This window comes from Pogoniulus pusillus, chromosome 6 (genome assembly GCF_015220805.1).
Source record: "Pogoniulus pusillus isolate bPogPus1 chromosome 6, bPogPus1.pri, whole genome shotgun sequence".
Taxonomy (NCBI): Eukaryota; Metazoa; Chordata; class Aves; order Piciformes; family Lybiidae; genus Pogoniulus; species Pogoniulus pusillus.
In genome coordinates, this window is record NC_087269.1 from 33,699,666 (window position 1) to 33,724,881 (window position 25,216).

A 25,216-nucleotide genomic window follows, 5' to 3' on the forward strand; every position below is an offset into this window, starting at 1 on the left:
TATGGCCACCTGCTGCTAAGACCCCAAAGATTTGGACTGAAGCATATAGGCTTGAAGGGTAAGAGAAGCTACAGGCATAATGCAATCCAAATGAATAGTTTAAGATTTAAAAGAAAAACCCAAATATAAAAATACAAGCTCAAGGTCAAAAAATTAAAATCTTATACTTAGATGTAATGCCAGTGTAGTACCTTGGATTAGCAAGGTGTTTGCCACCAGACTAGAGAAAGACTGATATTCTGGAAACAGTAACAGGTGATACACAGTGAGGTGATGCATCCCTTTGCAAGAGAAGCGAGTTCTAAACCTATGCATAGGTGTGTCTTATGTGCAGAGACACAACAACATTAAACACAGAGAGAAAAATTTCCTATAACCTGTTACAGTATCTGCTCTCTGTGCAGTTTGTACACATTGCCCTTCCCTGAGCCTGCAATCACTTCTTGGACTCTGCAAGCAACACCTTAGTCTTTACACAACAAGATCTATCACCTCTGCATCTACAGCTTTAAATAACTTACCATCCCCACACATTCTGAAGATTAGGTTGTGAGTATAGGGACTGATGCTTCTAAAATCTAGCGAAGGATTTAGAGGGTTTCCAGATAAATTGCTCTGGCGTCTGGATGACTCCATGGATACCATTAAGTTCCTGTGCTCACAACTAACTTGCCCTCCTCCTACAGGGAATAATCTGCTAAAATAATGACCACAAAACCCATGTTCTGTCCCTGGCTCTGACACTAACCAGATGTGTGATTCTCAACGAATTTATTTCCTTTACCCTGTAAGACATAAACAGGTAAGATCTTACCCTGTTTTTTTTGCAAAATACTCTCAAGGACCATGTTCACACTCAGCTTATACATTAAGACTGCTGCAGTAACAGTTCTGCTTGGGGAGACTCCAAAGGGGCAAAACAAAAAGATAAATGTGTTGTATTGCCTTTTTGACTTAAAATCCAGAGAAGATGGAAAAAAAAAAACTACTGCTGTATGAAAGCAATTGTGTAAACAAGTGTAAAAAAGCTCCTCATACGCTTTGCTCAGGCAATTCTTACTAAATTGCATGGAAAACTTATCCAAAAAACCTACAGTGTGAAAGTTTAAGGGCTAACTACTACAAAGGCATGAAAAAAAACAAGGCTAGATTACAGGTATACTTGAATGTTACTTTGAGGGTAGACACTTACAGATGATGACAAAAAGGGCTCTTCAGCTTCCTACAAGTGTAACTTCATGTAGTGATTCTACCTGCAGGAAAAGAGCAACAAATCAAGTTTTCAGCTGAAGCATCCCTGCAACAGTAAACAGAACTCTAGTAAACTGGCCTTCACATTAGATTTCTTCCTTTTAATGTCTTTTCTGAGGAATTTCAGAAGTAGTCGGTTCCTCAGTGAGGAAATACTGATCTCCTCTCAATTAACAGCTCCAAAATAACAAAAACACTGCCTACTAATGTGAAGTCAACTTTGACATTCTAGGTCCTTTAGGAGTGATTTACAGCTTTAGCATACTGCATAAGGTATTTCCAACTACAAATGTTACAAACTTAGGTGCTTCAGTTACAAATGTAAGCTCTGATTTATTTCCTTAAATATCTGGTTATTGGCCCCTGATTACATGAGATGCAAGGGTGACAGCTAGGACAGACAGAAATAGTATCGTAAGGTATCAAAGGATGAAAAAGCTGCTCATAGGTACTTCTACAACAATAATCTTTACACAAAAGGGGACCCCCGTGTTTCTGCACAAGGTACTTAAACTATTTGTATGCAGTCACCAGAAGGGCTGACATATGCATCCCTCCATGCAGTAAACAAGCATCACTTGACTTGTTTTGTCCCTTGACTAGAGTAAAATGGTGAACATAAGTAATAGCTTCAAGAAAAGACGCTTCCGCTGAGACAAAGCAAGGATGTTTTCAGAAAACCAGTAAAATAATGGAAACAGACAGTGAATAATCACAACTGAGATTTATTTTTAAAGGAATCTTTAGAAAACAAACACATTGGAGCTGTTATATTGATTTGCACTATATTGATGTGCTAAAATTTGGCACAGAGACAACCAAGCTCAGCTTTGTTACTCTAAACATTTGATTGGGAGGAAGGGAGGGTAGGGCAGGAGAGGAAAAAGGTTTTGTAGTCTTAGGTCACGTAGTGCTTTCTAGTAGAAAGACTAAAAATCCCTCTGGATCATTTCCTTATCTGCTGTGTGTCCACACAGCTTTACTGACTTTAACCAACTGCTCCCAACTTAAAGCAGTAAAACAACTGACCTCCTAAATTCTCACATCCCCTATTTTGCACCACAGTCCTGTCATATCTTGTAGATGAACAACATAATTCTGGGCAGCAAAATCATCTCTGTTTTCTTAAGACTTCAAGCCATATACAGTCTTCAACTGTCAAGTAAAAAACACCATTCCCCTCCCCACCCTCAAAATCATCCTCAAAGTGAAAAGAGATCTATGACGTCCCACAGTTTGAGAGGTAACGTGACCTGGCTTTTCCTTCCCTTTCTTGTAGGTTGCTCCTTCACCTCACATTGCTGTGTGCCTATCACCTAAAAATAAGTATTTTATTCACTTTCCTAAAGGCACTAAGTCCTTCTGAAGAGAGAAGGCAAGCTGAGAGCCCTGTGTGAGAGGCCTATTCCCCAGAGATCTCTACTGTGATAAGCAGTTAGAGATATCCTGGACAATCCAGCTGCTGCTGGGACCATGGATATCAATGCATCTTTTATTGGTGCATTAATACTTCACTGGAAATGACAAGTTACAGCGTAAAAGCTTAGTAGCACAGACAACAGGAACTGAACCTTTGCTACTCCCAACACTGCCTGCACCTGCGCCAAATTTGTGCATGGGACTTGGGAGGGATCTCAGATGCCTTTTAGTAACTTTCACCTCTGCAGGAGGAGGACACAGACTGTACAGTTAAACAAGATCATAAATAATAAAGAAGCAGAAGGCCATACAGAAAAGAGTATACAATAGTTCTGTTTTCTCTTGGAACCAGCCAAGGAGACTTGCGTGATCCTGATAGCAAACAACCATGGTTTAAAAATCAGGTAGGAATCATTTCACAACCCTTACAGTCCACAAAACTTAAGGATGTTGTTTCAGACTCCAGGAAACCTGGTTACATCAAAAATACTGAAATGGAGAAATGAAGCATAAAGAAGTAAATGGTAACTTGAAGTTTGGACCGAAAAAGCTTTTCAGTGAGCTGTACTCACTGGGAATAAGAATCAGAGAAAGAGAGCTGCTTGATGAAAGCCTTTACCAACAACAACAAAAAGAAACCTAAGAGAACGAATTGAACAACAACATTCTAAATGTGGAAAGAGAGTGGTGTCTGGCTCCAACTATTTTATTTTGTCTAAGCAGCTTTATCACAACATTGAGCTCGTTTTCTATAAATCTTAAAACTTGGCTTAAAGATGACAGGGTAGCACAAAAAAAAAAAAGAATTGGTCAAAAGAACATGAGTACGATTGAAGCGTTAGCCCTCAGCACAGAAACTTGGATTAATCTGTGGCAAAGGGAATCTTGAGAAAGACAGTAGCAATACGACTGTTTCCAGTTTGTGCAACTGGAGTCTGGTGCAGTATGCTGCTTTCTCTGAGGAGCACATGGCTGCAAAGAAAGCCAATGTCAGCAGAATCCCCGTGCAATTAACACTCAGTTGTTCCAGTTTTGCAAGGCATTGGTACAAATTAAGATGGTACCAGTCAGAATGGTAACATCCCTCTTTAAGTTTAATTAGCTTTCGTATATATTTCTATTTCAGGAAACATTCTTGCAATTATCATCTGAAGTTTCTGCTGCCCTTCCTTGCAAGCAACACCTTCAGCATTAGAGCGGCAGTGATGCATTACAGTCGTTTCTAATGTGCTCCTTGTCTGCACAGGTACAGCACAAACATTAAACGAACTGAAAGAGATGCATCTGTATTTTGATGGCATTAGACTTTATCTGATACTCTAACTGAAGTAGTTCCTCGTGTTTAAGTAATCTATTTCTCTTTTAGTTCTTTCACACTCAGTGGATATATCTCTCTCCCAGGTTCCAGCATTCAGGTCTACCTCTTCCTCCTTTTTAAGTTATGCGAGAGGCTCTTCAACATGAATACTAGCTTTCCTTTCTGCCTGACAGGGAAAAAAGTGCGGAGTTTTAAACGAAACAAAGTATCAGAACAGAACTTACCAACATAAAAATGTCTCTCCATTGTGCAAAATAAGTTAACGTAAAGAAGCATCAACCAGGTCAGCACATAAACCAACCAGTTTTGCACAAAGCTGTCAGCTCAGCAGAACCAGTCCTACCTGTTTCCAGAGCCTCACCGTCCCAGAGGGGACGGCAACCTCCCCCCAACAAGTGTAACTGCCTGTCAGACACGAACGTGCATCTCTGCAGACAGAGGTAAGCCGGCGCTGCTACAGACCACCAAACGACTTGATTTACCAGAGAGCTCCTCCGCAGAACGAGAGCGCAGTGTGCACGGCTTCAAGCATCACAACCTGCCACCGACTCTTGCAGCGTTCGCTCAACCAGTTCGCGCCCCTTGGCCACATCTTCTCTGCAGATGGAAGGGCTTTTATAGCCCCGGGCTTGCCTGGCCTCTCCCCACGCCCTCGGGGGCCAGCCCACACCCCCACTCCGGAGGGCCGCATTACACATTGACGCCTTTTACTTTCAGACACGCATCGACGAGAAGTGATCACCCGTGGCAGCGACCCGCACTGCGAGGTGACCGAAGGTTCTTCCCGCCAGCCCGATGCCACATACACGGCAAGCCAGGGTCATGCCATGCTGCCCTGCTCCCTGCAGTCCCGACCTCACAGACGCCGACGAGTACCCACGACGGGCATGTACCGATGTGACATGTGCCTGGTGACACATGCCCACAGCGGGTACTCATGCCACGACGCCACTGGGGGTGCTAACTGTTCAGTGCCCACAGAGGCACCCACGAAGAACACCAGGAGGTACCCGCAGCCAGCCCCAAGGGCTGCTTACAGCCGACACTGAGGAGTGGACGTCAATAGGCACTTAACAGAGACGCAGCTGCCTCAGTGGACACCCAAGGGTGACAGCAGATCCTGAGCCAGCTCCTTTTCTCAAAGGCCCTGGAGAGCCCCCTCAAGGCGACCTGCCTCTTTCGGCTGCCCCCGCACCCGGGGACGGGACAGCCCTGCGAGGCCTCCCGCCAGAGGGGCAAGCGGCGCTGGGCCGTCCCGGGTCGCGGCGGCAGCAGCGGCCCCGTAGGTCCTGCTGGCCTGGTATGGACCCTCGCTCCCTTCACCATCGGCCTGCGGCCCCCCGCGGCCCGGCCAGAGCCCGCCTCCCCGCCCCCCGCCAAGGCGGCGCTGTCCCCGTTACCTGCGCCCCACGCCGGCAGCGGTGGGTGGCCCATGTGGCGGGGGCAGCTAGGCGGGGGGGCAGAAGCCGCCCCGGCGAGACAGGGCAGCCCCGCATCCCCGGTGTGGCGGGGCGGAGCGCAGCCGTGGCCGATGCCGGCACGAACCGGTTGGAACTCGGATCGGGGGCGGAGCCGCCGAGGGCTGCCACCGCCTCCTCTCGCAGCCCCAGGGCAGAGGGAGCTGCCCCTTGCCGCCGGCTCAGGCCCGCTCCACTGGACCGGCGTGTGGCGGCCGTTCCCCTCTCGGCCTCACCTCCGTCGCGGCCCCCTGTCCCATTCCTGCTCTGCGGGCAAATCCCAGCCTCGCCGCTCCCTTCGCTCCGCTCTCACCGCGGAGAGGCGCCCGGCCTGGGGCCGAGCGGCTGCATGGTAGTCAGGCAGGAGCCGCCCCCAGATGTCCGCGCCACCTCTGCGTCCCGCCTGCTCGGTGCCCCTGCCCGAGCGGCAGCCGCACCACCCTTGCTAAAGGCCTGGCCCCAAGGCACGGTAAAACTTCCTGACACCGTCCCCTATGCCTTCTATTTGTCCGCCTGCGGTGAAGCCTGAGGGCAGGCGCTGGACCGCAGCTCCAGCGGGCGCACCGCACCGGCTTTCAGCCAGCCCGTACCAAAGCAGAGTAACCGCTGCAGGACGGGATGGGCGGTGGCTGTCCGCCAGCGTCCTTGCCCAAAGGCCGCAAACTAGCACTACAAAGGGCGGTGCTGGCAGCGTACATGAGGCACTGCTACTGCCCCAGCCCGCCAGGTCCCGCGAGAGACAATTCACTTCTGCATCTGCGTCGCCGCTGCCCTCTGAAGCGGACTGAGAGAACCCTAGCGCAGATCCGTGCGGGGCACGGACAGCGCTGTTAGACGTGTGACACGGCTGCTGACAAGTCATGCCACTTCAGGCCCCTGCAACTTTCACCCTCGAGGCGGCAAAATCCGTTGTAGAAGCTGACTGAAGACTCGGTATCGGGTTCTGTTTGTGGCTGTGTCTTCAGCACAACACGGCGGCGGCTGCTACCTCTATTAGGTCAGCTCAGGTATTCACACCATCTGCAGGTGGAAATACAAACATTCCCGTTGCTATGAAATTCTGAGGTTAAATTTTCCCAGAGCCAAAATTCTGAAGCAATCTCAGATGTTTAGAGTCAGTGTAGTTACTACAGGTATGGCATAACTCCCCTTTTAGACCTGCAGTCCAGGTTTACTCTGCTGTGCGGAGCTTCCAACGATTCATGAACTTCAAGAATCATCTAAAGCACCTAAATACACCTGAGTGTCCACATAAACATCAAAATTAATACTTGCCACTGTCAAGGACTGACAGGACAATACCTACTCCAGACTCACTTCCAAGACATGAAAAGGCCTCAGCTGATCTTTGGTTCAATTGCGGGTATTTCATGTAAACAATATCATGTCATGACAGCCAAGTAAAAGGGAGGGGGAATTACAGAGAGAAAGGAGTATTAAAAAAAAATAAATAAAGAAACCCAACAAACTAAACCCAGGAATTATCAGAACGGGGCCAGGACAAAGTACAGAAATAAATGGCATTTAACCCAGACAGAAGGCAGAGGGAAAACATGGTAACACACACACACAGTATCACACACAGTATCGTCAGGGCTGGAAGAGACCTCACAGATCATCAAGTCCAACCCTTTACTACAGAGCACCAAGTGCCACGTCCAATCCTGCCTTGAACAGCCCAAGGGAGGGCGACTCCACCACCTCCCCGGGCAGCCCATTCCAGTGCCCAATGACTCTCTCAGTGAAGAACTTTCTCCTCACCTCAAGCCTAAATTTCCCCTGGTGCAGCCTGAGGCTGTGTCCTCTGTTCTGGTGCTGGCTACCTGAGAGAAGAGAGCAACCTCCTCCTGGCCACAACCACCCCTCAGGTAGTAACATTCTTCAAGAGCTGTAAGAAGTCACTACAAACAGAGACACAAATTGTTCTGCATACATGCGGACTTAAAATCCATCAAGAGATACTGCTTTAGGTATTAGGAAAAGCAAGGCTAGCTTGGTACAGACCGAGATTTTGGGACAGAAAAACTATGCTAAAGGTTGGAAAGGACCTCCAGAGATCAGAGTCCAACCTCCCTGCAAGGGACTACTTAGAGCAAGTGACATAGGAACACAGCCAGGTGGGTTTTTGCAGATCATCAGAGAAGGAGACTCCACAATTTCCAGGCAGCTTGTACCAGGGCTCTGTCACCCTCACAGAAAATGTTTTTTCTCATGTTGAGCTGGAATTTCCTGTGATTGAATTTACATCCATTGCCCCTTGTCCTATCAGTGGGCATCACTGAAAAGAGACTGGTGTCATCCTCCTGACAGCCACCCTTCAGATATTTGTAGACATTAATAAGGTCCCTTCTCAGCCTTCTCAAGGCTAAACAGCCCCAGGTCTCTCAGTCTTTCCTTGTAAGACAGATGCTCCAGTCCCTTCATCATCCTCTTAGCTCTCTCAAACTCACTCCAAGAGTCCTCTGTCCTCCCTGAACTGGGGAGACCAGAACTGTACACAGTATTCCCGATGTGGTCAAACTAGGGCTGAGTAAAGGAGGAGGAAACCACCCTCGACCTGCTGGTCACATTCTTCTTAATGCACCCAAGCATACTTTGGCCTTTTTTGGCCACCAGGGCACATTGCTGTCCCATGGATTACTTATTATCAACCAGGACTCTCCATCTGGTCAACTCCCAACCTGTATTGGTGCATGGTGCTATTTGTGCCCAGGTGCTGGACTCTACATTCATTGTTGATGAACTTCATTAGGTTCATCTTTGCCCAGCTGTTCAGTCTGTCCAGGTCGCACTGAATGGCAGCACAGCCTGACAGGGTTTCAGGCACTCCTCCCAGTTTTGTATCATCAGCAAATTTTCTGAGAGTCCACTCTGTCTCTTCATCTGGGTCACTGATGAGGATGTTGAACAAGACTGCACCTAGCACTGACCCCTGGGGTCTCCAACTGGACTCTGTGCCATTGATCACAACCCTGTGGGCTCTCTTGTTTAGCCCATTCTCAATCCATCTTGCTGCCCACTAAGGGCTAAGTGAAATCTTTCCATAGCCACACGAGTAATGGCTGAAAAAGAACAGTTCTGAAAACCATTCAAGATGTGCCTTTTCCTACACTTGGATAGAAAACTAATACATATGGTAAAATCTTTCTTACATCCAAGTGCATATAGAGCTCTAGTTCCCACTACAGGGCTTGACAGAAGTGTTTCGCTTGTTGAGTTTTAGATAAGCTTAAAAGCCAACTCTGTAGGATAAAATGCACATTTCACTCTAGCAAAACAGGTTTACAAGCATCTCAAAAAACAAGGGAGGATAATGTTTGTATACAGCAGTAGTCATTAGACTACTACATCCAAGAATTTCGGTTTATCTGGACAGGAACAGTCAGAAGAGTTAAGACATATCAGTTACAGCCTACCCTGAAATACACTGGATCATTATGCAAAGGAAGGGGTCCTGACTTTAGATCACAGGCAGCTCTGCACCTGAGAATAAAAATGTATTTGAAATTAATACATATTGATCCTAACTGCTTTGATTTAACGTCTCTGAATGCTGTCCCAATGACAAGCCCTTCGCTTTTAATTAACTCCACTGCTCACATGAACATGCCAGTGATGTGCATGGCATAATTTTGTGAGTGCAACCTTCTTAGCCAGAGACAGACTTGTGGAAACGAGCCAGAGATGCAAAAGGCTAGAGGAAGAGTCCCTCCTCCACATCTCCTTTGTCCTTGGTTTCATAACTAGCAATGCAGTGCCCTCCAACTGTAGGTTTCTGCTCATTTGGCCTACAGTAATTTGGCAACTGTCATTTGGTTTAGATTTCAAATCACTGATTAATCTTCTGATTTCTTCACTTCAGAAACCCTTCTTAGAGGACCTTCGAAGGCAAGTGAATAATAATGGTGTCAGGCCTGCACATTCTGTAACCAACAAAATGATTCTTAAATCCTCACTTTAAAACAGAAAATTAAATACAACATCGAATAAGGCCTATCAGCTCCTCCCTCCTCCAGCCTCTGGGGTTTAAGATTCCAGAGGATTAAGGTACTCACATAGCATAGCCAGGGATAAGAGCAGCAGCTAGTCAAAAAGTTACCTTATTTTTGGTAAGCCTTGGTTGCAGGATGTCTAGTTCTAGGCCACCAGCAGCTGTATCAGCATACAGATAATCTAGAAACATTCTCAACTCTGCAGAGTAAAGCTCCTGAGAGCAGCAGCAGCTCCTGAGAGAGCAAAGAAGAAATTTAGAGGGAACTCCTTACAGTTATCCTGGAAGAGGTCCTTCCCAGCAGGTAACACAGCTGGTGTGCTAAACACCCAAAAACTGACCAAAACCAAATTATCATCCTGCTTAAAGTTGGGAGACCAGAGAATCACACAGAAGGGTAGGCATTGGAAGGGATCTCTGGAGATCAGCTAGTCCACCCCACCCTGCTAAAGCAGGTTCACCTAGAGCAGGTTGCCGAGGAATGTGTTCAGGCAAGTTCTGAGTATCTCCAGAGATGGAGATGCCACTGTTTGGTGTTTGTTTTTAAAGAAGGTAGATAATATGCAGTGGAGGAAAACCTCAGATCAGAAAGCAATTTTAAATATTTAATCAGCTGTCTTGTAACCTGTGGTCCAGATTGGGAAGTATCTTTCTGTATGTTTTCAGTCTTTACACAATCCATGTAGGAGGAGAGGCTCTGGAATGAAAGGGCCATGGTAATTATGTCCAAAGTGCATTGTCTTCTTGGACGTTTTGTTAACTTATTCGGGAGAAAGGTTCATTAATGATTGAAGGGAAAAAAGGGTGAGGAAAGCAATTGGTGGCCTAACTAGAGTTTAATTTATGCAGCTGTATTAAATATCAGTGCACTTACAGGGTCTAAAGGACACTGATTTGTCTTTATCAGCCTTCAAAGGCAGTCATCCCGTAGTTATTATTTAACCCTTCATCTGTGAGGCAGATGTTTGATCCCATAAAACAGCGTCATGATAGCTTCAAGATTGCTCAAGCTGCAAAGAACACAGATTTCCCCCAAAACACCAATAAACCGCTACAAACCTCCCTGGTGTTCTCGTGGTTGAACTGATAGGGAATGTAGCCTATTTCATTTGAAGAGAAGCAGATTTAGCAGCAGTACTGCCTCCTCTCACCCAGTCTGTCACCATCCACCCACAATGCAAAAGTATCCACACCACCATCTTCTGAAGAGGTCCCATAATGTGTGCAAGACAAGTTCAGATGAAGTGTACCACCACCTGACAAACTGCGTACTTCCAAACCCTGGTCCATGAATAATGCTTGGTTTTTTTTAAACATTAGCCTTAAAATCTAGGTATACACAAATGTATACACAAGTATGGATGCTTACATTAGAGAAGCAGAGGTCAGTGAAAATACCAGCACAATTAAAAACCCCACAATAGATAATCAAATCACTTTCACAGAAAACCTAAAATATATTCCCCCTTTCTAGATGTTGCACCTCTTCCTGAGCTGTTGTTTATAGATCACATAAAGTGCTTGCTTAACTAGAGGGAGGCAGACTGGTTTCTGCTACTTTTTTCTCTGTGTGTGTGATTTTAATCAGGAATATCAGATCTCTTTCCCAAGTTTTGTTTTGTAGTAGATTCATGCCTCGAAAGGCCATTACACCAAATCCTTATGAAAGAATATGGTGCTAAGTGGTCACACGTATTTTTCCTTTCAGCAGAGGACAGAGAAAAGAATAGAGAACTAGGTCCTAACATTGCTGAAAAGCAGCATGAATTAGAACAAAGTACCAGAATGTACCCTCTAGTTCCATGCTACAAGCTCCTGGGTGATGGGTGCAGTAATCAGAGCAATGGAAGAAAGCATGATGAGGTGGGGAAGATGCATTAAAGAATTACTTTTAAGAAAATAATGACTCATTTGTTACACAGAACTATCTCCAGCTTTTGCCTGTTGAGCACATGACATGGAGAGGGCTGCTACCGACCACATCACACACTGGCTGATTTTCCAGTGGGACTCCAATTGTACAATAGGGTGTCAGTCAGATGCTCTAGAAATCCTCCCTCGGCCTCCCGTGGATAGTCTTTGTAAATACTATGTTAAATCAGCCAAGTAGATGACTTCAGCTGCAGAGTGAAAACATGACAATCCCAGCATATCAAAGGCAAGGATTTCTGTTGAGGTAGTCACCAGGAGGAAAATGAATACTGGAGATAGCTCCTCAGAAGTGGTGTTTGCTTATTCCCTGATGACAATTCATCTACTTCTGATAATTTATCTACTTCTTGCCAGTAAAGAATGCTGAATTTTAATGGCACACATTCATCAGGGCTGGAAGTGGCATAATGCATTCCTGGGAGACTCTGAAGAGTACAGGCATACACTTCTCGTCTTGCTCAAGTATTAAGTTCATTTAAAAGACCTGAGTTAGCTTTTCTCTCACTTAACTACAGTAAGATACTTAAAGGCATTTATTTTCGGTCAATGAAACAGAGAAGCCAATAGTAGCAGTATGAAACAGCCAGCAACCTAAATTCATTTCAGTGCAATCTCGTTTCAATACCTCTTTTTTCTGCCTGCCAGTTCAGATGCAGCTTTATTTCCAGTACTGCCTTTAGCCTAATCTTGGGTCTTCACAGGCTGAGAAAGAGATATCAAATTACACTGCATTTTTGTAGTTACACTTATCGATCTGTTGGCCACACAGGACTAAAGCCATTCACAGCTTACCTTCCAACTTCTGTAAGTGGCCCAAAAAGTCTATGCATTTTGCTTTTGCACTGCCAAAGCAAACTCAGCAGAGTGACAAAAGGGAAAGGAAGATCCCACAATGGAAGAGGTTTATTTTAAGCCTACGTTAAGCTGCCACCAGGGCTTGCCTAAATATAGATTTGTCCACTGTAAACACCCCTAGTCCACAATCAGTGCACACAGAGTTACTCAGCAGTGGTGAGCAGGCTTAACATTCACACCCAGGCCCAAACCAGCTCTCAATCATAACTGATGCCTGAAGAAAGAGTTTGTAAGTAGGCTTCTGCATCCAGTGAGAAACATTAACCAAGAAAAGCATCACGCCTTAGTCATCTAAGCTCTTCAGACAAGAAGCAAGCTCACTAGGGGACTGTAGGTTTGAAGGTTCAGCTCTTAACTCACCATGGTTTCAAAAGACAGGCAAGCAGGGCCTGTGCAGACATGTTCTTTCAGCTTCTGCACTGGCTCCCATGCACCAAGGCAGGAAACAGCCTGCATTGAGCTGGTGCAGGTCATTGTTCTGCCACTCAGAAACCCTGGCATCCATACTATGGCTTCCTGCTAACTCCTGTCTTCCACTTGGTAATGCTTGCTCTGCCCCTAGACCATCCCTCCTTGTGTTCTGCAGCATAAATACTGAACTACAGTGAAACCATCTATCACAGGTATTGATAAGCTCACAACACTTGCAAAGTTTGGACAGTTTGCTATCAGTAGATTAGCTTACAATGTACTTGCTCTGACAACTACAATGTAAATATATCCGTGGTGATCTACTGCTGCAGTCAATATTCTCTCCAAGTTTATATGAATCATCCCCTCAGTGACTGTGAAAAGAACTGGAAAACATTGTCTCTCTACTGATCATTTCAGCTTCCTTACCAACAAAGTACAAACAGGAAAAAGTACGTGTCAGTGAAACAACTCCAGGACTCACCCACTACTTCCCTGTAAACCAGATATAAATGTGTAACTGCACCTGTGTTAAATTTTATTTGGATTCTGGGCTTTGCCACTTAAACAATATACAGCAAAGAAGGCTGGATCAAAGGATTAGGACACAGTGTTTCAGCAGGCTAACAGTGCAAGATCTGCCAGTCTTGTGCTCAGTTGTGCAGGGTCAGCATTTGGGATGGTTCCAGATCTCAGTGTAAAAGCTGAACCTAGAGGGGCTTTCATCTCTGAGGCATATCATCTACCAACTAAATTATGAGATCTATCTTTGAAACCTTTGAAATCTACTTTAGAGTATTCCAACTTAACTAGTAATCACGACAGCAAGTAGTGGAACAATTAGAAAAATCAGAAACCCAAATGACTAGTAGAATATATGCATGCTACGTACTCATCCTTGGCCTGAAAACAAGCAAAGGAGGGTCTCTTCTTCTCAGCACTGCAAATTACATGTCCAGTGCAGTATATCAACATGGCAAGTCCCACCCAAAGTCCTACAGAGCTCCTCTACTGCTTTGTGACCATCGTGATTTTATTTACTTTCCACTGCTACTGTCTGTGACTTCTTACCACTTGAGGAAGACCCCAGAACACCTGAATCACGTGGGAGCGCCATAATTGCTCAGATGATCCACTTTTCATAACTGTTGTGTCAGTATTTAGAAACATTTGTTGACTTTTGAACAAGGTAGAAGAAATTCCTTTATAGCACTTGAGTTTTGGACAGTTGGTGTTATATTTAGTTCACAAAGGACATTTGTAAGGGGACAGGCAAAAAAAGACATATGTGAATGAGGCACAAGAGGACACTCCCCTCTATAAGTATATAAAGCACAGAGTGTATCTACTGTGCATTGGCTTCATTTAGCTTACAGAGAGAATAATCTTACAGCAAAAATCCTCTAGGAGTTGAAATAAAACAGTTAAAAAGATACTAATTTTAAATCTGAGTAGGTTAACAGTGAATTAAAGCTGTGCTTGCAGAAAACAGTTATCTTCTTTAAAGGAAAGCTTTCTGCTTTAGGGTAGGGTGACAAACCACCTTAAGTTTCTCCGGTTCAGAGATGGAAAACATCCTTAATGGCTTCCCTTAACCTATCTTTGAAGTCCTGCAGTAATTATGCCACTGCTCTGGAAACAAAAGAGATGCAGCCAGGAACCTTCTTTCCTCTGAACAGAGCACTTGGGAAGGGAAAACAAACAAAAAAGTCTTTGCAGAGTCTTCCTCCCACCTCAGCCTTAGGCCAGCTTGGATAGGAAAGCTGTAGCGAGTGTCAGGCTTTTGGGTTTTGTTGTGGAGGAAGAAAGTAAAGCCCGAGCATCACATAGGCTACTCTTAATATCAAGACATAAGTGCCAAGACAACAATGCCCTGACTCCTTTTGCCCCTCTGTGGGAATAATACTGCTGTGCCTCTCAGTGAACTCTGAGACCTGAGGCTTGGAAGAAGTGTTCAATGTAGAAAACGTTATAAAATTTTCAGGAAGGTACTGAAGACATCAAAGCTAATTTCAAAGCACAATCATCCATTTGGAATTTGCAACCCAACTCAGTTCTCATTTCTGCTTTTTTAAGTCCAAAATAACCTCACTAGTGATTTCATCCTTGTGAACAAGGGCAGCAGCTGACCCATGATATCTAAGGAAGTGACAATTTCAGCCCTCAGCAAACCCAAGCTTCTGAGGGAATTGATCTAAGGTGAGGAGAAAGTTCTTCACTGAGAGAGTCATTGGACACTGGAATGGGCTGCCCGGGGAGGTGGTGGAGTCGCCTTCCCTGGGGCTGTTCAAGGCAGGGTTGGATGTGGCACTTGGTGCCATGGTCTAGCCTTGAGCTCTGTGGTAAAGGGTTGGACTTGATGATCTGTTAGGTCTCTTCCAACCCTGATGATACTGTGATACTAAGGTTCACTGGTCTTTGCTGAATTACATCTTAAGATGTATTAATGCAAGGAATCTCTTATGTAAGATCAGGTGGTAATTCATAAAATGCAAGTGGCAGTGCTGTGTGAAGAAAAAGCAAACCATTACAAAATCTTCTATCCTTACCAACTTTAACATTTGGAAGATAGGAAATAACCAAAAATCATGTGAAAAGATGGAAGTTGTACTGTCAGTATCGGATGAGATTGTTATAGCATGACAGCTAAGCATAGCAGGTTCGTTATCATCTCTTAACTCACAGGACATTTGTATCACTGAAGAAAAAAACCTCTAAAATACAGTTCTGCAGTGGTCAAGGAAAGTTGCCCCAGTGATTCTGGGAGACTGCTAAAATGCAGACCAAAGAGCAAGATGTGCAAAAGAATCAACCTGCAGACAACTAAACCTGGCAGTACATTAACCAATAAAAAAAATCCCAACCAAAACCACTCAAACCAAACAATGAAGATAGGAGGTTTAAATAGATTTTCATTATATAGCACATACATGAGAACACCAAGTGACACTTTTAGCTGCCTGTGCCAGTGTAAACTGTTATAGACATGAAATCCTGTAGACTGAAAGACTCTCTCAATCACAATCAGATCTAACAATGAACAGTTAATTTAATATTTAATGGCTTGACCTAGTAAATCTTTAGCACATCTTGAGCAGATTTTATTGCTATTATGAGGCACCCTAAGTCTGATCAATAGGACTCTTTGAGAAGGAAGAAAACTATAGAAGTAAGCTGATTTCTAAGAGGTAACTGAGGAAAATGAAGATACCATCTTTTTTTTTTAAATAGAAACCTCAAACTGACCAAAAGCTTCAGAATCAGAATATTCTTTTAAAAGAACAGTGTGCTGCAAAGACTTAGTAAAGTAAAAGTCTTTGGAAAAAACAATCTATTCAGCAAAAGTACCAAAATCTGGTCCACTTCCTGCTGGAAAGCAAGATGGACCTCCCCCTCACTCAGTTATTAGGCAGTGCAAATGCAAGTATTGCCTTCCCATTCTGCTCTTTTCACCTCTGCTGTTCCCCTCTGGCCCATCCCAACTGTTTTCATGTTTTGCTCCCAATGATTTGCTTCATCATTCAAATCAACATTCTGTAAAACAGAGGGAGGTTAAGTACACTAGAACAGAAACAAAGTCTTTCTGTCCCTTCCTGGCAGCCCTTGCCTTGGAAACAGTGGTGGAAGCAGAACATTAAAAGTTCAGTGTCAAAATCCTTCAGGGGGGTTCTTACTCTCTGTAGATGTGGGAGATGGATTTCACAGAAGCCAATTATTTCCTTAATGTTTTTTCTTTCTGTTTTCCTTCTGTACAGCTCTCCCACAGGACCCTTTGCACACAAAGATAGGAACAAGCCTGAACCAGTTTTAATTCTGAAATGGGAGCCTCTCGTGGCAGTCTCCACATTGGTCTCCAGCTTGGATGCTGGCAATGCTAAAAATGTAATACAGTATTCAATCCAAAATGGGCTTGGCTTTGCCTTTCTTTTACAGATCAGGCAGATGGGTAGAGCTAAGACAGGTGATAAAGGTGGCAGGATATTAACAACAATTCTAACCATGTTTGCACGTGTATGGAGATTTCACTTGTAACCTCTCTAGGTAAAAATAAATACAAATCATTATGCTCTGGACAAGCTTAGAGGGGTTACAACTGTTAAGAGACCATATTTTCCCAAAAATATGCATTAGATTTGGATTGTCAACATGAATTTTAATGCAAGGGCCCATCATTTTGGTAGGTGGATCCCTAAAATATACCACAAAAAGTCACACCTTTATTGTATGACCTTGGCTCACAGGGTCACAGCATGTTAGGGGTTGGATTGGACCTCCATAGATCCGAGTCCAACACCCCTGACAGAGCAAGACCATAGAATCTAGCACAGATCGCACAGGAGCACAATCAGACAGAGAAGGAGATTCCACAACCTCTCTGGGGAGCCTGTGCCAGTGCTCCTACACCTTCACAATACAAAAGTTCTTCTTCATGCTGAGGTGTAATTTTCTGTGCTGTAGTTTATACCTATTGCCCCTTGTCCTATGATGGGGCACAACTGAGAAGAGTCTGTCCCCTCCCGCTTGATCCCCAGCCCTCAGATACTTATAAACATTGATTAGATCCCCTCTAAGTCTTCTCTTCACCAGACCAAAAAGCCCCAGGTCCCTCAGCCTCTCCTCATAGGGCAGTGCTTCAGCCCCTTCATCATCTTCACAGCCTTCCTTTGGACTCTCTTCAGTTATCCTTGTCCCTCCTGAACTGGGGAGCCCAAAACTGAACACAATATTCCAGGGCAGAGCCGACTCACATAAATTGCTCTTGCAATACACCACTCCTGAAAACTGCTGCAACAAGGACACGTCATTCCTGGAGTACTTCTGGGAAGCTCTTGGGGTGCTAAAGAGACAGGTTCTCCTCTTATATCAGTACATAGAGTCAATATATATGCTTAATAGTAGCAAATGCTTTAGTCTACACAGAAGGTTTTGTTAAAGAAACTTAATGGCTTCTCGCATTATGAAACAGTTAACTTGAAACCTCTTCATGCAGGAACAAACAGCATTAAAACTGTCTTTAATTAAATACTCAAGACAACAGCCAGACTAATCCTAGAGTTCCTTAATAGCATGAGGAATGTAGTAAGTTTTAACAGGTTTAATTTCTTAGTATGTAGTCATTTGCTTTGAAAACTCAGGAAAGTAAGTCGAAATAAAACTTTTGACAGTCACATTTCACTGAAATCTGCTGCAAAAATCACTGTGCAGGAAAAGTGAGCAGATGGCCTTAAAATTATACAGAAACATATCCTTGCAAGCAAAAGCAACACAAGCATGTATCAAGTTTAAAAAGCCTTAATCATTTTAAACACCCATCCACAGAAACTCCCTGCCAGCGATGGTTTCTGTGAAAACTAAGACTTTGCCAAGAGGTAACACTGCAGCTGTGGATTTGATCCTATTTAGGAACCTCAATTTCTCTAGCACTGTGGCTCCACTATATTTTTTACTTACACTGGAGCCTAGATAATTGATAAGACTAGTCCAAGAAGTAGATCTAGATCTACAAGACATACAACAACAGAACAGTAGCCCCCAAACTCATTGCCAATCTTCTATTCCTGCATTTGCTCAAGTATACACCAATGAAGAAATTAGAACCTATTTCAGGTAAAGTCCTCCATTGCCAAGTCACACTCAGTCTTTAATATCTCAGAAGCACTACCACTTCCAGGGGCTCACAGTCCCTTAATGTGATCAACCATCCCAGCAATTTCCACAGGGCTCCTTCACTCCCTTTTCCGACTTGCAAGTAGTCTGGCACTGCCTTCTTCTCTGCTGTCTGCTCCTAGCTTTACAGCAAGTCTCTCCAATGTTCGTCCAGCTCTATCAGTTCTCTGATCTACTGCTTTGGTACTTTCTGGTGCCAGCACTGCTGCATAAGAGAATCAAACTCTAGTACTGTTATACAGTTTACAGCTGTTCATGGCCAGGAGAGTCAAAAGGTCCTATTTTCTCTCTGCCCCTTTATTAGGCTCAAGTACCAGTCTTCCTTTTCATTCTAGTATGTCTATTCTCCTTCTGCTCACCATGTCACATATTTGCATTAGACATGCTTTTAGATGAGAACTGAGCCCAGTGCCACTTTCAAATCAGCAGGTGCTATCTTTGGTCTTCATGGCATTTTGGTTTGTTCTCAGATTTTAGGATCATCAGGCAAGACCATGCTGCAGCACAGCTGCAGAGCACAGCCTGGAGAAAAGGCTGCTGAGCTGGCCTTTTATCTGCCAATACCTGACATTGCAGGTTCTGCAGAGACAGAAAGCTGCAGGTAGCCAGAGGCAGGGGGCTCCTCCACCCCTTCCACTACCCGACCTGGTGGCATAACTGCACGCTTGTTTGCCGAGCTGAAAGTGGCAAGACAATCTCAACCTGCATGTTCCAGTTTCCACTCTATACTCCACGTAGCTAGAAGGGTGGAGGAGGAAGGCCTTCTTACACTGCTTTCCCAATGGCCTAGACAGATTTGGATCCAACTCATGAGACATGAAACACCTGATGGCTCAGAAGGTCCTGAGGGCATCAGTCTACCTTGGGATACTTAAGCACGGGCGCAATAGTCCCAGTGCAGGCAGGTATAAAGGAAGAAGAACACCACCACCTAGAAAGCAGTTATTAAAACTTAAACACAGTAGAAGTAACCATCCAATCCTTTACACATCACAGCAACAAAAATCCACATAAAAGTGATTCAAAATAATCTTCCTTATGTGGTGGTGCAGATTAGCAAATGTGCACTTTCCAAAGGAAGTCAGGTACCAATCTCTGCAAAATTACTTCATATTACTAACACTCCTTCTTAAATTTGCTAGAAAATAAGCAAAAGCATTAGCATGTGTTGAAGAGACAGAAAAATCAGGATGAGTTTTAAGAAACACAAAGAAACAGCTCACAGCAGACCTGCAATTCCCATCTCCAAGCAGCAAGAGAAAGTGCTCCTTCTTTGACCTCTCCTCCATTTTTTGCCATTGACAGCCAAGACAGTGTTAAGATTCACTATGGAGTTACAACCCATTTTGTTCAGCAGTAACTGTAAAATGCTCTCAGATCCAGAATGGCAAGAGCCCAGTTTGCAACATTGCTTTTACACATTGGAACAAAGGAGCCTTCAGTCACAGGGAAAAAGCCAGCGTGACTACAAGAAATGAGGAAGAAAGGAGCTAGGAGTGGTGCATTTCTGAAATTCATCCCCAAAGATACATTCCACACTGTGACTAGGCAAAATAAAACTCCATGCAGTGCATTATAAAAGAGGATCTCATGCTATGGAAGTGTTTTCTACCACACTGATCCCTGAACACCAATAGCTGCTCCCAGATGTTCTGTGGGGTTCCTGTAATTTATCCAACTCATCTCTAGTATGACAAAGAAAAGCACTTGTGCTATTAGGTCTAAATCAGTCCCACTACAGATCAGTATTTTCCTCCTTAATTTCATTAAATTCACATGCTAGATTTTGGTCAAGCCTTAGAGAAAAAAAAATACAGCACATACTGTGTATTATTTTCCCTGACAAAAAATTTGCAACTAAAATTGTTCCACTCTGCAAACACAAGCTTCAACATTTTATTCATTGTGGTAAATAATCCATCTCTTGCTCTGTACCACCCAAAGGGAAAAACTCTGTCACCAGTTCACTAGTTAGCCAAGGCTGAATTGCATGAAGAACCTGAGGCTCAAAAGCAAGTTCCTCATCTCCGTCACCCCCACTCGTATTTAAGGTTTTCTGCCCTGAAGGGATCAAATGGTCATTATACACACCTTCAGTCTTCATCTACAAAACGTAGGGCTAACTTCAACCTCTTCTTGCTCCTGGGTTGCAGGATATACTGTATACCTTGAAAGGTACGGAATGGCTTCAGAAACAAATGAAAGAGACTGACACCCAAGCCAGCTTCTTTACATACAGGAAGGATTAGGCTTATTAAAGCTGTGCCTTGCAATGCATCATTCCTCCTGCTCTCAGCAGTCTACCAGAATTTCTTAGTTAACTCATGCAATGCTGGGAGCTTGCTGTCCTTTATAAAGGGTTACAAGCACGAGAACAAAGACAAAACACCTCAAGCCCAGCATCTGAAGGGGAGATCATGTCTATTGGCTTTGCTGTTCCATGCCTGTAGGACACTGGAAGCCACACTGTCTGCAGTGAAGAAAGGAAAGAAAAACCAGACCAGTAAGGAAGAAATCCCACCTGGACATCTTGGACAACTTGAAATTAATCCCATTACATGAAACATCTTTCCCTCTTCATCTGGTCTTCTGAAAGAATTCAAAGGACTCATTTCTGTTCAGACAAATATCAGAGACTAAACAGAAGGCATGCATGAAGACAGTATCAACAGCACACAGATGCTCCAGCTGTGTCGGTGTCAGGCAGGGTACTCATTTGCAGCAGAGAGAGGAGAAGAAAGGCATTTAAAGAAACTCTGCATGTGTTGTAGGAGAAGAGCAACCCGTATCAACTAGATTAGCATTCACTGAAGCGCTTCCGTGGCCTGGCGCCCGAGAACCCACAGCCACTGTAATCTCGGGATTTTACTGGCCAAAATGAAATAGCCTGCTTTGTACTGCATGCAGAGGCCTGTGGTGACTAGAGAAGGGCATGCAGTCCTAGAGGTAGGCCCGAGTGGCAGATAAACAAGACAAAGACAAGTGGATTCAATCAACGAATTTAGCAAGGCTCAGACACTGAATACAGGGTAAACACAGGTTAAGTGCTACTGAGACCTTAAGATCTCAGCTTAGAAACTTGACAATACAACCATTTACAGCAAATACAAAAGCTACTAAGTATGCCACACAGGTGAGCTGTGCTAAGTTGCATGAATGCATACAGTAAAAAGGTGACAAAAGCAGAGATTTCACAAGGGATGACACAACACAGCCCTACAGAATTTTCATTAACTCATACCATCATCTTTAGGCATCTAAAGTTTACAACTCCATAAACTGACTGAATCCATCAACAGTGTTAACCACTTAACTGTAATGACGTTTGATTGCAAGAAAAAAAGAATGAAATCAAGAAACAGTGAAGAAGACTCTCAAATACCAGACTTTATCGCTACAAAGGAAACAGCAAAAGCACTCTTCTCTGAAATACAGAATATACATACATCACACCCCTTAACATAAAGAAACATTGTTTTTCCCCTTTTCATCCTCTTAATATCAGGTTAGAAAAGCAGCTGTACTGCTGCATACTGCTTTTCACTCGAAATACATCAGAGGAGTTTCCCTGTAACTTTGTACAAATACACATTTCCATCACAATGAGCTTAGAAAAACTGGAGACGGATGAAACTCTATTGTTCTCCTACTACCCATTCATCAGAAAGTACCTTTAAGGTAAGCAGACCTACTAAGGCCAAAAGATAGTGCAGTTCCTGCTGTAGCAAATAAAGGCAGAACTCTTACTGGTAAGTGTTTCTAATTCAGAGGGAGAAAGGCACTCTGGAATTTTCCTAAAATAACAGCTCAAGAAACACAGCTATGTTCCTCCAAGATAGAAGCAGAAGTGATGGAGTCAAGCGTGCAAGACTCTGCTCGAGTATTCACCTAATCCAAAGTGAAGAGAATCTCATATGCAAACTTCATTATGCAAATAGAACAACCCCTAGGTTTCCCACTCAGCCTTTTACAGGAAAATACCAGAAGTGGACCAATTACAAAGAGAACAAAAACAAAGACAAGTACTTACCTTTCTCTGATTCCTACTTTTCAGTTTCTTCTTCTTTTTCTCAGTGATGGGAAGCTGACAGACAAAAGAAAACATACATTCACCGCATAGTCTTCCATACAAGTAAATACAAAAAAATCAAGTGTTTATTGGAAGTCTGCATGAAGGCACAGATGAGCTTGATTACAGACACATTATAACAATTACAAATATATGTAAACACCTTTAGATATACAACAAAGCAATAATACAGCTAATACAGGAATAAAATGTAACCTGCTAATAAAACCAAAACAACAAACCAAACCCAACTTCTTCCTATCTGGGGTCTTTTCAACGACAGGCTCTGATTCACATCAACAGTGTAATGTTTTAAAGTCATCGCTTGGATTCATGCTCAACAAATCTGCACTTTGACCACTGTTGTTAACCAGTCGATTTACAAATTTGATCCAAAACTGAACAGGCTTCCTTCATCAGGATAACATAGGAACAACTAGCTAGACACCCAGCCAACCTATAATGAGGCTGCACAGATTCTCTAAATACACAAGAGCAATCACCAAGGTATTGAAACTAAATATAAGCTTCAGAAAGGCTCGAGGATGTTCCATTTCCACTTGCATTTGAGGAAACTGCTGTTATTTCTGCAGGAAAGGAACAGTCTACAGCTGTCAGGTGATTTTTTTTCCTTCCTCCACAGGAGGCTTAGAGTTCATCTGAAACACCTGCCAAAACAAAAGTCAGCAATCACAAACTGAAGTGCCTCGGACAGCTCAGGTTTCACCACCAAACACCTTTGTTTACAGAGACAGTATTAATGTAGATAATGAGAAAACCCACCTTTGCACATAGAAGATGACTTCTAATATTTCTGTGGAAAGGGGAATTGTTTTTTGTGATTTTTAATTAGATACCAACGCCAGGAATTCAAGGATTTGCAACACAGCACTTCTTGAAAGGAAACCGCGCAGCCAAAAAATCTGTAGTTTTATTACAGCCAATTCCCAGGCCTAGCTAAAGAGTACATTGAGCAGCAATTTACTACAGGGACACAGTTTTCTCAAACTCAGCCCTCAACTACCTGTCCTAACTTCTCACTCAGACCTCCAGAACCCACTGCAATGAGGAAAGACACCTGTCCAGGCAATACACGTAGCACAAAACCTAGCACAGTTTCAACATTTCACCTGACCTTGGCCACATCATCCCAACCTAGATGAGGTAGTACTTTTCTTTGGAGCCTAAGCTGAATAGGTACAAGCACTAGTCTTCCTAACACAGCAGTTGTCTGTTAATGCAGCACCAAATTCAGGGGTTTATCTTCTCTTCAGGGAACACTACTGAAGGCAAAACCAGCAACAGCTGCTTAAAAGTAAACAAACTAATCCCCACATGAGTACACACTCCCACTTGAACTACAACTGCACCATAAAGGCCACAGGCTGACATATTTAATGACTTCCTCAGGTCCACAAAGTAGCAACAACTCTTAACCTCTATTTGTACTGGGACTAGTGGTTGTTACCAAAAAGGAACATGAAGGATATCCTGAGTACTTATCATAGTGAGATGTGGAATTAAAAAAAAAAACCAACCAAAACCCAAACAAATTAACAATTCTAGTCCAAATCTGAGAAGGCTAGGAGAGGACTTCAGCTCCTCAGGGAACTGAGGAGACCAGATTGTCTCTATGCACCCAGTCCAATTGTTAATCAGAGGCTCTTGGTTTTTGTCTCTTCAATCATTCCCCTCAAAGAGGTTGTTGTAACATACGTACATGTTATAATTTTATAGCTTACACTCATAAACCTGCTGGTTTCTTATGAGATGGCTTGAACTGGAGAAATAATGGTCTGCATAGTCCATGCTCTGGAGAGTCCCAAAGATCAAAAAAAAATAGACTGCCATGACTGAAACAAAAGGGAAACGTCAAAAAAAGTTGAACAGTTTTAGAACTTACACTGCTTGTAAAACTAAACGTTAGGATATGAGAAAGTACTGAAAGATTTAAAGAAGGTCCCTGGATGCATCCTTAGTAAGAAATAATACTGAGGATGAGAGTCTGTGTTTTTTGATTAAGTATTCAAGGCTCTTTCATTTGTCTTTATCATCAGTCTGCATTTATTTAACAAAATATGTGCAGTTTATACTGCCTCCTGTCAGCAGCAAACTTGCACAGATCCCAGGAAGCTTTCTCATTTTCATGGCTTCCAAGATTACATTTTTCATTCAGCTGCAGTGCACAGGGATTCCACCCAGGCAGACAGACTCCTGAACATTTCAATAGGAAAGAAATCCTGTTCTGCTCAGCTCCAATACATCAATTGGCAATGCAAAAGCACTGACACTTTCTTGAAAAAACTCTGATAATCCTTTCTGCCCTTCAGAATAGGCTCTCAGAGGAGTACTTGTAATGAAAACAATCTTATCTGGCTGTTAGCTGGAAGATTATCACCAGACAGTCCCACCTCTTCCTCCAAAGAACTTCTCTGGAATAAATAGTGGATAACAAACTCTGAATGCTCTACAGAGTATCAGCTGCATTCCAGTGTCCAAGCCAGATCCTTTGAGAGAAAAAAGAAGGCTGCTTCATTGTCAAAGACAAGGACACTGCTAAAATAGCTGAAAGATACATATCATTTTTAAAATAAACTTTAGCTGTCAAAAGGTACACTCACAAAATGCTTATAGTGGCTAGGAATTCCTTCTGCGGCCTTACACAACTAGCGATGATGCAACATGCAACTGACAGATACTGAGAACGAAAAGGACAACAGAAACCCACCCAGGTGCTTCTGAGTAAAGCCAAGCACTTAAGGCCTCATAGCAAGCTGAAACTCACTGTCCAAGTGAGTCTCTCCAGCCTACAGGAGATCTGATAAAATCAGGGTTGCAGAACCATA

The 25,216-nt window shown here is 43.6% G+C and overlaps 1 protein-coding gene across 3 annotated transcripts in view; it reads right to left on the reverse strand.

Annotated features, from left to right (window-relative positions):
- The window catches only part of SLC16A9 (solute carrier family 16 member 9), a 41,966-nt gene extending 16,815 nt beyond the window's left edge, over positions 1 to 25,151 (reverse strand). Inside the window, exons 1-3 of one of the 3 annotated variants that reach the window (XM_064145154.1) lie at positions 23,506 to 25,151; positions 22,332 to 22,385; positions 1,193 to 1,253 (exon numbers count right to left, since the gene is read on the reverse strand). The gene's annotated coding sequence lies outside the window, so the exon portion shown is untranslated. Of the gene's footprint in view, positions 1 to 1,192; positions 1,254 to 4,470; positions 4,559 to 5,388; positions 5,498 to 22,331; positions 22,386 to 23,505 lie in introns of those variants that run through there. The other 2 variants (XM_064145156.1, XM_064145157.1) reach the window with 2 other exon arrangements.
- Between the last annotated feature and the right edge of the window lie 65 nt (positions 25,152 to 25,216).